This window comes from Arvicanthis niloticus, chromosome 4 (assembly GCF_011762505.2).
Source record: "Arvicanthis niloticus isolate mArvNil1 chromosome 4, mArvNil1.pat.X, whole genome shotgun sequence".
NCBI classification, from domain to species: Eukaryota; Metazoa; Chordata; class Mammalia; order Rodentia; family Muridae; genus Arvicanthis; species Arvicanthis niloticus.
The window spans coordinates 20,175,898-20,190,762 of NC_047661.1; the positions used below are offsets into that span (position 1 = coordinate 20,175,898).

The 14,865-nt window shown below is 44.4% G+C and overlaps 1 long non-coding RNA gene across 1 annotated transcript in view; it reads left to right on the forward strand.

The window, feature by feature from the left end:
* Window positions 1-727: 727 nt before the first annotated feature.
* Window positions 728-14,865, forward strand: part of LOC143441962 (uncharacterized) — a 48,319-nt gene continuing 34,181 nt past the window's right edge. Inside the window, exons 1-3 of the long non-coding RNA XR_013109767.1 lie at window positions 728-828; window positions 10,548-10,633; window positions 12,456-12,572. This is a non-coding gene — a long non-coding RNA (uncharacterized LOC143441962). The remainder of the gene's footprint in view (window positions 829-10,547; window positions 10,634-12,455; window positions 12,573-14,865) is intronic.

Genomic DNA, 14,865 nt, shown 5'->3' on the forward strand with positions numbered 1-14,865 from the left:
TAAAGGGAAGTGATCCTTATAAACATCTCCTACGCATAGTGACTTTCACGCTGCTGGTGTTGTGGCGGGTAGTAAAAAGGCCTGGTAACATGTGGGTTTCTGTTTTTTTTTTTTTTTTTTTTTTTTTTTTTTTTTTTTTTTACCTTGAGGGAACAAAGGCTCCCTCAAATGAGATACCAAGGATCTCAAAAGAGCCAAGAGAACAATACAGACTTTATCTCACATTTAACTTTATTACAGACACAATAACAATAACAAGAGAGTCTGGTTATCGTTCCAACTTTCAGCAGCTGGAGAGGTGGGGATGGCCAGGAGTGTGTGTCCGTTGTTAATGATGGATGCTGTTACCCCTTGCCAGGCTGAGCAAGCAGTACAGGCACCAGGGAGAGTCCCCAGCACCTTTCAGCAGAGCTCTTCAGTGTGCAACCAAATCTCCTCATTAGAAACGTGTTCTACCAACTTGACTACACGACATGATTTTCGTCCACAACTAAAAGGCATATTTTCCTAAATTTTCCTTCTTGTCATTTATTGGTCAGAAACTTTAGATTCTGCCAACACCAGATTTGAACTGGCTGGTTTATTAGTTAGCTCTCCTCTCCTCTCTTTACTCCAACCAGAAAACCTCTCCTCTAACTACATCTAGGTACCACAGAACACCCAGGGACACCAATTTCATGTAGCTCTCTCTGGTTGGCTTGGTACCCAAGAGCACCATGGGAAAGACCTTGGCAGTTGGGATTCAGATACTGACAGTTGTAACTGATGGGCTAAGCTTGGGACTTTACTGATGGATGAGTCAAGCTTCTGAGAAAACAAGCAACCAAAGTAAGGAGCCAGGCATGATGGGCTGGACTCAGCAGTGAGAATTGTGTGCAGGGGAGATGGAAAATGGCCAAGAGCTGACACTTTAGCCCACTAGGAGACTGCCATCTGGTTAGAGGTGGATGGTGTGTTTTGTAACGAGGAGTGGGTATAGCAGAAAACAAAAACCAAAATATGATCTGGGTTCCTGCCACTTCAGAGTTGGGCCCTAGAAATAGGTGTGCATGTCACTGTTGGAGGAAAAAAGCCATTGAGACTGGGGCCTAAGAGAAGATGAAAGTACAGAAATAGTCAGAAGAGGAGTGGACTGCAGGCCCATGGAAGCTCAGGGGGAAGTTGTGCTCCCCCACTAGGCTGAACTCCAGCTGTGTGCGCTGTTTCTGAGCTCTGCTTGGAGGGGTGTGGGAGTTTTAGGTGGAAAGTTGTAAGTTGTTCATGATGGCGCATACCTGCTGTCTCAGCATTTGAGAAGAAGCACGAGTCAGGAGTTCAAGGTCAGCTTCAGTTACATTCGACTGTGTCATGGGGTGGGGGTGGGGAAGAGAGAGAGAGAGAGGTTTAATTTGATGGATTTTGTAGGCAGGATCTCACTGTGTAGTCCTGGCTGGCTTTGGAGCTCACATAGAGCCACCTGCCTCTCCCTCAGTGCTGGGTTAGAGGAGTGTGCCTTCCCTCCCAGCCTCAAGAGTTTAAATCTTAAAGAAAGGCTAAGCTCTATAAGAAAACATGGGCCATCCCTACCAATACTTCAGAGCTGTCACATTTTACAGTAACACTAACCGCAAAAGCTATGGCAATTCAGGAAGAGGCTTTCCTAAGAAGGCAGAGTCTGAGAGGCCACCTGGGGACTTAGCAAAACTCTTGGCTGGGGAAACATGGAGGGAGGAAGCTCCTTAGAACTGAGATGCTCACTGATTCCATTGGGCTGTCACAACCACTGTGCTTCCTTTGTAGCACCTAGGATCTCCTATAGCTCTCTGGGAGCTGTCATCAGAGCCCTCCCTTCCTGCTGGGGCCCCTGTTCCTTTACTGTGTTCCCCAAGACAACTGCCTGAGTATCATCTCTGAGCCCAGGTAGCCAGAAGCTGTGGATTGAAACCTGAAGCCTAAAGGATTTGGAGTAAGAGTTGTGTGATGGTGAATCTTAACTGCCAGCCTGATGGGGTCTACTATCACCTGTAATGCTGGTATCTGAGCCTGCCTGTGGCCATTATGTTGATTAGGTTAACTGAGGTATGTGTGTGTTTGTGTGTGTGTGTGTGTGTGTGTGTATCTGTGTATCTGCTGTGGGTGACTGGTGCCGTTCTGTGGGGTGGAGTCCTGAACTGCATAAGGAGAAAGTGAGCTGAGCATGTGTCACTGGGGCTATTTCCTATTTGTACATATGATATGACCAGCTGCCTCATACCCTGCTGCCATGACTCCTCATTTGGACTAAGAGCTGGAGTGAACCCCTTTTTATTACTCCATGGTGGTTTTTGTTGGGATATTATATCAAAGCAACAGGAAAATTAAACAAAGACAGATTACACACACACACACACACACACACACACACACACACGTTATTTCTTTGGAGAAATGGCCTTCCTGAGATAGTAAGACACTAGTAAATTAATTTTTAATACATGTGGCTATTTATAGAATTTATACATAGTATATTTTACTACCTCAGATGGAAGACACTCACCTTGGTTCACTTTAGTTTCTGTTTTGTAACCCTTATCTAATGTAGTTGGGATCAGAAGTGTTTGCAATTTGTGTTAAGTTTCTTTCACTGTGATTAAATAAAAAAGGTAATTTGTGTGGGCATGGGCATGTGCATGTATATGTGTGCATGTGTGTATGTGTGCGTGTGTGTATGTGTACATGCATGTGCATGTGTGTGTGTATGTGTGTGCATGTGCATGTGTGCATATGTGGGTGTGTATGTGTGCGTGTGCACCTGTGCATGTGTGTGCACATGCATGTGTACATGTGTGCTGGTATATGTATGTGCATGTGTGTGTTTGTGCATGTGTGTGTGTGTGTGCATTCCAGCTCACAACTCTTGGTCACTCTATCACTGAGGGAAGTTAAGACAGGAACTCAAGGCAGGAACCTGGAGGCAGGAGCTGAAACAGAAGCGATGGAGGATACTGCTTACTGGCTTACCCCTCATGCTTGTTTAGCCGACTTTTTTTTTTATACAACTCAAGACCACCTGCCCATGGGTGGCACCCACCCCTCTATGGGCTGCTTCCTTCCTGTCAATCATTAATGAAAGAAACACTTTACAGACTTGCATAAAGGATGTTTTGATGGAGGCACTTTCTCGTTGAGGTTTCTCTTCCCAGATAATGTTAGCTTGTGTCAGGTTGACAAAAACCCCAAAGTAAGAGAATTTCAGGTTTCTTCAGGAATATTTGCATATATATATGTACACACACACATATATATATATATACATATGTATATACATATACATATATATATTGAAATATATTTGGCTTCATAGATGCTCTTTGGAAATAATTATATCCCAGGCTTTCAGTGTGCATCATTCTGACTTTGGCCCATCACATGTGCCTACTCAAAGTCTCAGCTTCATATTAGCACTCAAAAAACTTGGACTTAGTTTATAGATTTTGAATTAGAGATGTTTAATCTGTACACATAAATGCTGTTAAATAGGGTATGCACATCTGGATGTGGTGACACATGCTTGTAATTACAGCACTGAGGAGTTGAAACAGGATGAGTGAGTTCTAGGACAGCTTGGGCTGCAGAATGAGGCCATATCTCCAACACAGATATTGGATTCACACATTTGCATATATGAATATGCAAAACAATAGATGGTTAGACGACTCTTCAGAATGGTTCTCATCTTCACACTTGCTCTCTTGAAAAATGAGGTCAGTACATTTAAAAAGTTAACATTCTAGGCAGACTAAGTTTTTTCTACTAAGGCAGGAGAAAGAAGTTCACTATGAAAAGAAAATAGTTTTCTCCCAATGTTGTCATTGCCCATTACTCAAATGTAATGTTGATCACTTGACAGAGTCAGAAGTAAGTGGTAATGGTTTTAACAGGGCAAACACTCTGCTCCCAAGCTGTCTCCGGTATAGCTATGTAGCACAGAGCAGGAAGTATCCGACTTACCCGAGCAGCTCTCAGAGGAATGTGCACAAGCCAGCTAATTTGCTGAGGTAATGGTGATATGTGCCTCCAGCATCCTCTCTGCAGCCAGCTCCAGAGATGATGTAAATGACATATTTTTAGGATTTGGCTTCACATACATGAATATATCTATATGCCCATATCTGTATATACACACTTTCTATGTCTAGAGAGAGAAAAGTGGGAGAGGGGAGATGACAGGGTCTCATGTACCCCTGGGTGCTTTTAAATTTATTGTATAGCCAAGGATGACTTTGAACTTCTGATCCTTCTGCCTCTGCCTCCTAAGTGCTGAGATTACAGGTGTGTGCCACCATAGCTCATCAGTGCTGTGCTGGGGATGGAAGTCTGGGCTTTGTGTGCATCACTGAGTAAGCATGCTACTTCTCCCTGCCAGCCCCGTGCTTTGCTTGAGTCTTCTTGGAGAGGAACTTGTGTAGCCTGCCACTTTGACGGTGATGTCCTTTTCCATACAGAAGTTTTTCAGTTTCACGGGGGTCCTGATTATGGCTGGTTCAGACTCATTCTCGGTCCCCACGTTTCTCTGAAGTGTTGGTATCCATTATGAGGGAAGGGATGACTTTCCTGGTGGTGCACCTTGATGGTTGAGTGTGTGCTTAGCATTCATCCTACCAAAGCAATGAACTACAACAAACCCAAGCAAGTGGCAGTTGGGTGATTTCCAATACATGTGTTCACCTGTGCAGCCATCAGCATAGCCCAGGTTGAACACGTTTCTCTTGCTTCAGAATGCTCCCCTGTACCTGTCTGTAACTGTCCTCATACACGCTTGCCTAAACTCTGTCTTTACAGTCATGTGCTATCCTTAAGTTTTGCATGAATGGAATAAAAATATTTGGTCATTGGGGCCTGGCTTCTTTGCTTCTTTGTTTTTATGCTTGCGGGTATTGTGGTGGTGTGCATGTCTGTATACCAGGGGTGTGTCTAGCACCTGTGGAGATCAGTAGTGGGGGTGAGGGTGTCTTGGGGCTGGCATTAGGGATGGTTGTGAGCTGCCATTTAGGTTCTGGGTAACAAATTCAGGTTCTTGGAAGAGCAGCCAGTGCTCTTTTAAGCATTGACCATCTACACGGCTTTTTACACGTAGTCTCAAGGCTCACCCATCTGTGTGAGTTTATATGTCCCTGGGGAACTGTGTCCCAGATCACACAGGCCTCGTGGTACAGTCATCTGTATAGTTGTCCTTAAGGCTCTTTTGACTTTCCCTTGTTTTGAATTAGGATTAAGTGAACATTCATGCACACATTTTAGTATGGACATGTAGCCTTCTCGACTTACTTGATATCAGGATAAATGAATATTTAACAGAATTTTAAAAAAGACCCTGCCAAGTTGTGCTGCAAACTAGTTGTCTCATTTACATTCTAGCTAGTAATGTATGTGACTTCCCCTCCAACACTGGGTTTTCCCCGTCAGTGTATATGTATGTATATATGTATATATAACACACATACAGATGTACTAGTGGCTGGGGAACGGTGTCCCATCATCTTCACCTTCCTAATAACTTACAATTCTACCTTTCCCTGAGGCTCCTTAGCCGCCCCCCCCCCCCCCACCGGCACGCACTCCATGACAATATGCTATTCAGGCATTTTGTCCATGTTTTCCTGGAATACTGCTTTTTATTTCTGTGTGAGTGCTTTATATTCTGAAATCAAGCCATGCACCTCTCTGCGTATGACATATCACCTCTAATGTGTCATGGATACAGAGATACTGAGTTTCGAGTATTTTCCTTACATCTGTGGCTTGACTTTTAACTTCTTCCACATTTGGAGAGTAGAAATCTTTAATTTGTTAATGTTTTCACTTATGGACTGTAATTTGCATGTCTCATTTGAGAATGCACACTGAGTTCAAGGTCATACAAGTTTTATCTTTCATTCTGAAACTTTTACAACAACAAGATGATTTTTTTTTTTTCAATTATTTTGAGGACCGGAGGGAGGAGTGTCCTTTGCAGGGCCCTCTTAGGTCACAGTCAGAAGTAACAGCTGGTTAGAGTTGTAGAGCTCCTGGGTCCTTTTGTCCAGCATGCCCTTTGAGGGCAACTGCATGTGACCCTCAGAACTGATTAACAGTAGCCTTGGTGACTGTCACCTCCAAAGCTTTCCAAAGGTACATGTAAGGTCTCAATCATTCAGAAGAGTTAGGCAGGCTTTCTCTGAAGGAGGTGCATATGTTTCCTAGGACACGAGTAGAGAGCTGTCTTGAGGAGAGAATTCACTGGGTTGGTACAGGGGTGTCTGCCTAATGAACCCAGAGAAAGAATTTTCTGTGGACAAAAGTCCCACTATGGGCAATGCATCTGCGCATGTCTCCTTACTTCTAGGTGTATTTCTCTAGGTACTCATACACTGGAACTTACTCAGCTCTAAGACACATCTTATATGATTGTTGTCCGTCTTTTTGTACTGGTGTGATTTCTTTCTTTCTTTCTGTCTCATTAATTTACTTATTCACTTTACACCCCAGTATCAGCCCCCTCCGTCCTGTCCTCTTAGGCCCCCTTCACAAGTCTCTTCCTCCATTGCCCTTCCCTTTCTCCTTGAGAAAGGGAGGTATGACTTATTTTTATTTTCATTAAAATAAAGTTACATATATCTCCCTTCCCCTTTCTTCCTTCCAGCCTCTCTTTTTTCCCACAGGGAAGATATTCTGCCATTTGAAATCAATGTAATCTAATTAAGCGTATTTCCTTGAGGTAATCCTCCAACCCTTTTCAGACCTCATCCCCACATTCCCTCTCAAAAGCATAGCTCCTTTAAAACACACACACACACACACACACACACACACACACACACACACACGCACGCGCACATACACACACACTCCTGAATCCACCCAGTGTGGCTTGTAAGCACCTGATTTCAGAGCTGACCACTTGATGATGGATAACCAACTTGGGAACTCATGTCAACAGCAGTCTTTAGTTACCTTCGTGTAGGGCAGAACATCATGAGACTTCACCCTCCCGTGGAGGTGACATGTCTATTAGTGTTGTTGGTGTTCCTCTCTTGCGTAGGCAGCCATATTGCTCTGGGGCTACGGGTGTAGCTTCCCTGTCACTTCTAAGAGATGCAGTCAGAAGACTTTCAGGTCCCCTAGCTCTACAATCTGTCTGTCCCCTCTTCTAAATGTTCCCTGAGCCTTAGGTACAGGAGTTGAGTTGTAGATGCATTCACTGGGGAAGGACACCCCCAAATCAGTTGTTCTTTATACTTTGATCAGTGGGGGTCAGTAGACTGTGCTACCTACAAGTCCTGGATCAAACTACAGTTCTCTGTCTGCTGCAGAGAGATCTTCTTTGAGGAGCAGCAAGTTTCTACATCATTAGATAAAGCTGTTTTATGAGCTTTTGGTCTGTAAGTATGATTTATTTTTAATTGACACTCATGAATCACACACACATACATACACATACACACACACACAGTGCAACGATTAATCTGAGTGGTCCTTCATCATAGACATTTATTTCATAATCATCTCTATCAGTTACTTGAGAACATTCGATTAAGGCCTGCTCTGTAGAGCATTCACATCCATTTCTTCCATCCATTTGCACCCTCGAGCTCCAGCCCCATCCTCTGCCTATTCCTCCCCATCATGCCTTCCAGGCTCTGTGGGAACCATAGACCATCATTTGGGTTTCCGTGTTAGTGAGAACACATCTCACAGATGTCATGAGACCCTTGTGTGTGATTGAGCTCAAGGTGACCATTGCTCCTGTCATTGGAGATGTGCGTCTGTGAGTCCTTCAGGGCCACCCCTTATCACTGCATATCATCCTGCACTTAACACATGAGGGACTTAAGGTGGCTGAGGTCTGATGGAACTAAGGAAGGTGAGGCAGGAGGATTGTTCCAAGTTTGAGGCTGTCCTGTGCTACCTACAAGTCCCTGACTTAGAAAACACAAACTTTTAGGGCTAGATGCTGCTGGATATCTAGGCTCAGTGATGACATCTTAGTCTCACCGTTAGCTACAACTGTGGGCACTCACCTTACTCAGCTAGACAGGTGTATTTTTTTTTTTTAAGGTTTTACTCAGTAGCCCAGGCTTGCCTAGAGTTAAGCATATAGATTAGACTGGCCTTGAACTTGAGACAGTCCTCCTACCTCTGTCTGTGGGACAGAGTGCCAAGATTACAGGCATGATCCACCATGCCTGGCCATATCAGACTTTAATTAATTAATTAGTAGTTGTTTGGCCTGTACGTGCATCTGTGGACCATGTGCATGCATGCCTGGTGCCCAAGGAGGCCGGAGGAGAATGTCAGCTCCCCAGGGTGCTTGTGAGCTGCCCCGTGGGTTCTGGAAACCAAACCCAGGGCTTCTGGAAGCACAAAGTGTGCTCTTAAAACCTAGTCATCTCTCCAGCCTCAGATCAGATTTTATAATACTTGAGTTCTGGTTGGGTGAGATTTCGGGGGAGGGTGTGAAGAATACACTCGGAATACTTTGAATTTCCCCTCTGACCATACATTGGCTTGTCCTTCCGACTTAGTAGACCGAGGTCGCTTTGCGGGTTTGTGAGATGCTGTCACCTAGAAACTGTGCAGGTGTCCTGAGGCTCTTTGTGTGAGCCTGCATCCTGGAAGCATTTCTGAGTGAACATTTTGAAGAGAAATTATCTCCGCTGTGTTTATGTTGTTCTTCCCCAGAGGGAAGATATCCTGCCACTTGAAATGAATACAATCCATGAAACATACTTCCTCATCTGCCGTGAATTCTGAAGCCACAGCGCTTGCACCATGTACAGATGCAGATACCTGCTAACGATTTTTGCAGTTGCAGATACCTGCTAACGATTTTTGCCCTGGGGTGGGTGGGTTAAGTCATATCCTGCGTGGTGAACCTGAGTCCAGCTGTGGTTTTGCAGTCCCTTGAGAGCTAAAGGATGGAAGGGCAGCTTGAAGCACATTTTAATTCTAGCAAAAAAGTTGTAAGTTTTAGAATCATAAAAATGTATAAATACATGCACGATATGTAATGCATCTTTACTCTTCTGCCTCTCCTCTTCTTTATTCGTCCATTTTTGGGACCTCCTGTTAGACATACACGAATTTTTACAAACATGTATATAGACAGTACACTGTTACCTTGGTGAATTTATCTATAAGGCCTGGCTGCCAATGGTTGTTTTTGATAATTTTTCCTTTCTGCATTCCCTGTATTTTTCTCTTGCATATCCAGAAAAGAATTCTGGGATGGGAATTCATTGTTGCTGGACACACGAGTGACCCTTGCTGGGACCCCGGAAGTGGATGGTTGTGTGGTTTTTGGTAAAACACGCTCCTGTGTGCTTTGTTTTTGCCGACAGCTGTTAACTTCACGTCTTGTTCTTTTTGCCTCTCTCAGGCACAGATAGATCTAATAAGAGCTTGTCTGTAATGTTGTTGGAACATTTTTGGAGAGCCCTTGACAGCAGCTACTAAAAATGTAAAGGTTCTTACCTTTTGACCCTGTAACTTCTGCTACATGGCAGGGAAACAGCATTGAGATCTGGAACCAGCAACCCTTTTACACTTAATCTCTACATTTAATCTATAGAATCACAACTTTCAGGGGCAGCCTAGAAAAGATGATTTATGTATCTTTTAAGTCTTAAAAGAGTTCTATGGTGGTTAACTTCCAGGGCATAGATAAATGCACAGGCAGCCTAGAGATGAGTGTCGTGGCTGAGGGGAACAAGAGGGGGTTTTAAACAAACAGAAGTAAACTAGCAGAAATGAGGCCAAGAAAGAAATAGGCTAGCCTTTTGAAGGCAAAAAAACACCAGGGGAGAGGCATGGTGGGGTAAAGGAGGGGCGTGGTGGGGTACAGCCACAGGTGGAGCACTGTATGCTCTTATTGGATGAGGATGCCTGAGAAGCACCTGTGAAAGCATGGGAGGCGTGTGCAGCACCTGCTCCCTCAGCCTTTCCCTTCCTCCTCCTAACCTCTCAGCAACACTCCTTGGAGGTGCCCCCGGGTCCCCCTTTCTTTCCTTCACTTCCATTTCTACACTGGAAGGGTCCTGTCCCTCCTCTCCCAGGCCCCGGCCTTCCCCGCCTCCCACTAGTGCTGCTGTCCTTGTCACTGATGACCCCTTTTGTCATTTTAGCTCCCAGCCTCTGGTTTGTGAGATTTTGTGACTACTGTATCCCCTCTGGGCAATTAAAAAAAAAAAGGATTCATTTATAGTTGAAACCCAGAAAACAGAGACAGAGCAAATAATCCATTGTTCGACCTTCTAGAGGTGTCCACTGTTTTATCAATCACCTTGTTCTTCCCTGCCCGCCCACTCTATAAGGTAGGGTCTCACTATGTAATCCTGGCTGCCCTGGAACTCTATGCAGACCTGGCTGCTCTGGAATTCACAGAGACCTGTCTGCCACTGTCTCCTGAGAGCAGGGTTAAAGTCCTGGTGCCTTTCTGTTGATTATGTGTCCTTCTGGGTTCTTCATGCACATATCTCAAAACACAAGTTTATTTGTACTTACACTGCTTATAAGGACCTGGGTTCTGTGTTTCTCTCTTCCCAATGCAGATAGTGGAAGATCAGTGTGCAGTGCTTGGCTTTGAACCTTTTTCAGCCGCTGAATGAAGACAATTGATCTTCCTGGACTCTAACAGGTGTGTCTGTTGGCATCTAGCAGGGCCTGTGTTTTAGTGAATACTGTTTGCTTCTTAAAGGTGCTTCTCCTCTTCCGATGTCAGGCTTATTCACCCTGGGGACTTAGGCTAACAATTGGGATTAGCACGCAAACTCTCAAGGACTGTCTGGAATAGTGACAGGCTTTATCTATTCTCGCACACTCCTGATCCACTGCCTGTCCTAGGAATTCCTGGCAAGACTGAAGTGCACTGTGTTGGGGTGGCTATGGGGATATTAGGTGATCCCTTGAATTTGGGGTGATGCCGTGAGCAGAGATCAGGCCTACAGACAGAAGACAGACTGTTACACGTCGATGTGACAATTCCAGGGTTTGACGGAACGTGCAGTTGGCCACGAGAAATGTGATGTGCGGGCTTCTGCTCTCCAGAGACACAATTCAGAGTTGTTTGAACACTTTTGGTTGTTTAAAAGCTGTAGAATGGGAGACAGGTATATTGTTTTGGGGTCCAAAAGGAGGAAAGGGCTTTGGACAAGTGGTGTAGCTCTCAGCAAGGTGGGGGCAGAGGGTTAAAGTCTGGATTTAACAATGTGGCTCATGGTGGTGCTGGTAGTGCCGAGTCCAGCAGATTGGTACCATGATGTGACTCAGGATCAGATGGCAGAGGTGCCTTTCAAGAGGCGTGAGACAGCAGGTAAGTCAAGTCAAGGCGGGGGTGACTTGAAATTTCTTTCCAAGTAATAGGTAGAAAATTGGAACCTTATAGGAAAGTAAAAGCCACCATCCCATTGTGAAAATCAGAAACTGCTGTTGGTCATCACTGGCCTTTCTAGACTGTTCCATGCATTTTAACTGTGAAGACTAAATGAGCGAGCTCAGTTTTGCCTTTGCATTGCAGGATTTGGCTCCAGCATCTGCCCCAAATTAATTGCCACGGTTGATTTGGCTGCTGTAATTGGCGAGAGCCTGTCTCCTCACTGCTCCCTGGGTACTTCTCCATATGGAGTTATTTAATTAGACAGAAATAAAACTCCTCATTCATTCATTCAACAGAGATTTATTACTTGTCCATGGCGTAGGCTGTGCTTGCTGCTGAGGAGCGGGGCAGGCCTGTGACAGACACAGCACCCTTCATGCTGAAGTGGCCCGATTTACAGAGGCCTGATTCACCCCCACCTGCGTAGTTACAGGTACTAAATGTCTCCCCCCCCCAATCCCCCCACTTTTTGACATGGGCACGTTTCCAGTATTTATACAACTAACTTCTCCCTTGGTGATTGATATTTGCCCTGGACATTAAAAACCCCTACAGAAGTGTATCCCTTCATGGCTACATTTAAATTTTCTTTTAATTCTCAGTCACAACAAAGCACCACGTATATCTTTAAAATTAAGATCCTTCCTTACCTTACATATTTCAAACAAACAAAGAAATAAAAATAAAACAAACACCCCCTCCTGATTCCCAAGGTTTATTGGGTCTATGAACTGAACTTCTAAAATCCATTTCAACACCTATTGTCATTGCATTTCATTCCAGAAAGTTCCTGCTAATTTAAACATAATAATAGTGTTTGAAGTTGCCTCTCCCCCACCCCTTAGGATCCATTTGTTTATTTGTTGAGTTGCCTGAACCAGTGCAAAGGGAAAAGCTGAAAATCTAAATGACACAAGGTTTCTGGGAAGTAGTGTGGTGGGCTCTGGAGAAGATGCCAAAGGTTGGTTGTATTGAGACAGGAAGCCTTTCTGTTGAGGGTGTACCACAGTGCACTCACGGTTTCTACATGGTGCTTGTATGCAAGATGAGGGCTTCTATGGCTTATGGATCCATTTCCTTACAGGGTAGAAAAGAAGCTCATTTTGGCAGAGAAGAGTTGGATGGGAGGAGGTGGCCATGAAGCCTGAAGCAGAAAGACACAGATGCCCAGATAGTGAAACGCCACATGTTGCTGGTGACTGTAAGTAGGCACTTGATCTGTGTTCCTGGAACCCTGTTTCAGGGCCCAGTGAAATCGAGAATTCACAATTATTTGATTAATTTGATGAATGTTCCAAATTAGGAACTCCAGGTCAGGGTTTGTTTCCGACCTAAATTATACAGTGCAGTTGTCTACAGTGATCAAATTAACCAGCTGATTGCCAAATCCCCCTTTTTCTCCATCCCCTGTGGACGCAGCTTAAAGAACTAATAGCTCACTGGACTCTGCCCCAGTCTATTTTGGGATAATTGATGCCTTTGTGCTCCTATCCCTGCAGCTTGGTATCAAACACTGCTGCTTTGTGCAGAACATGTCAGTTGGCGATTTATTACCCCAAAATGCACTCTTTCTCCCGTGAAAGCTTATCAATCGGAACCTCGGAGGCAATTTTCCAGACTCCCTCAGGAAAATCCTATTTTATTGCTATGGAAAATGTTTGATTCTTTATGGAAAACATCTTCTTCCTAAAATGAATCCATTTGAGATTTGGGATGCTTAGTGACTTTTCATTTCCCCCATTGTTACTTTGTGTCTATGTTCACTGGAACTTGTTCTAAATGATGAGGATCAATGGTTGTCAACGTCATTAGGAATAAGGAAACCGAGTTACAGGGAAGTGATGGCCAGGGGAAGCTTCACTCTCTACCACAGAAGCCTCTCCTCCCTAAGTCAGTCCCTGCTGCAATTGAGGCTCTTAAGATGATGCAGGTGGTTTCTGGAGTTAACTCAGGTCTGAGACGTTATGAACCTGTCTTGAGGCTGCGTTGAGCTTCCTCTGTATGTTCGTTTGTGTATGTGAATGTCTGTATACAGATGTATACAGATGTGTATGTGTATGCACATGTGTCTGTCTGTCTGTCTGTGTGTCTGCACACATGTAGACACCAGAGGTCAGCTTTGGCTCTCATTACATTACTTTTTTAAAGGACATGATCCCCCACTAGCCTGGGGTTAGGCTGACTAACCTATGAGCCCCAGGGATCCTGTCTCTGCCTCAACAGCTCTGAATTATAAGTATGTACCACTCTGCATGGTTTTTCACATGGGTGTCTGAGACTGACCTTCATGTCTTTATACTTGGTGAGACCCCATCCTATGCTCTTAAGCGACACTTTAACAACATTTACCTGCATGTTAAAAAGAAAGAAGCAAGCTGGTTCATGCTAACTTTGTCTCTCTTTGGTCCTCACTCTTCAAGACTCTGATGGCTCAAGACGCTCTTAAAGAGCTTACTTCCTGTTTTAGTTTGCCAGCAGAGCACTTTAGCGAGAACGCTGGTTCAGTTTGGCCATGACTCACACTCAAGTGCTGCTATTTGAACACTCGTGTCCAAACTGCTTTGGCGTGGGAGATTTGTCACACGTTCGTGTGGCTATGTTTTAGAAATGGCAGCATGTGTTCTTTTGCTCTTGGCTTTTAATTTGGTTCCTGGTTCAAGTCTAAGAATAACAAGTTGGAGTTGGCTTGGCTGCTCCGTCGCTGCAGAGAGGAAGGGCTGGTGTTCAGGACTCAGGATGTTTAGGGAAGCTGAGCTTTCTGGGGTTGACTCCCCACTCCAGTAAAGGAAAGCTTCAGGGCAGAGAAGCCCAGATCCCAGGTTGTGTGTTTTGTTTTGCTTTGCAGTGTGTCTTGTTTTGTGGCAATGTCTCCCTGTGTAGTTCCGGGCTGCCTCTAACTCAAGATGCTCCTGCCTCAGCCTCCCACACACTGAGCTCAGAACATGTGGTTACTTCACCTGTTTAGTTTTCATTTTCCCTTTTAAATATTTATTTTAGAAACTAAAAAACTTGGAAAGCTATGGTGTTGATTCTTGCTATTTGATGCACATCTATGGCCTGGGTGACAGCTGCACTTGGTGTACAGTTTCCTTTGCCCCAAATCTCAGGAACAAAGGAAAGGACCAAGTCTCTGTGAGAGAACCAGGATATTAGAGTCATCTGCAGGGAGAGACACAGAGGCCCAGAAACAAGGAAGGTGCAGCATATTTTGATGTGCTTTGAATGGATTCTCTCTTTCTCTCCTCCTCTCTCTATTCTTATCTTAAAAACAAAACAAAACAAAACAAAACAAAACAAAACAAACAAAACAGCTGTAACTAAAGTTTTCCACATACTGCATTCCAAATGCTTCAAATAACAGTATCAAAAGGGAGTTCATGAACTTTTGGGTAGTTCCATCATGCCAGGTCCCAAGGAGAAGGTCTGTCACCCAGTTAGAGTGCTTTCTCTCATGAGGAAGTTCCCTATTTCTATTTGCACTCTCAAGGCAGTCT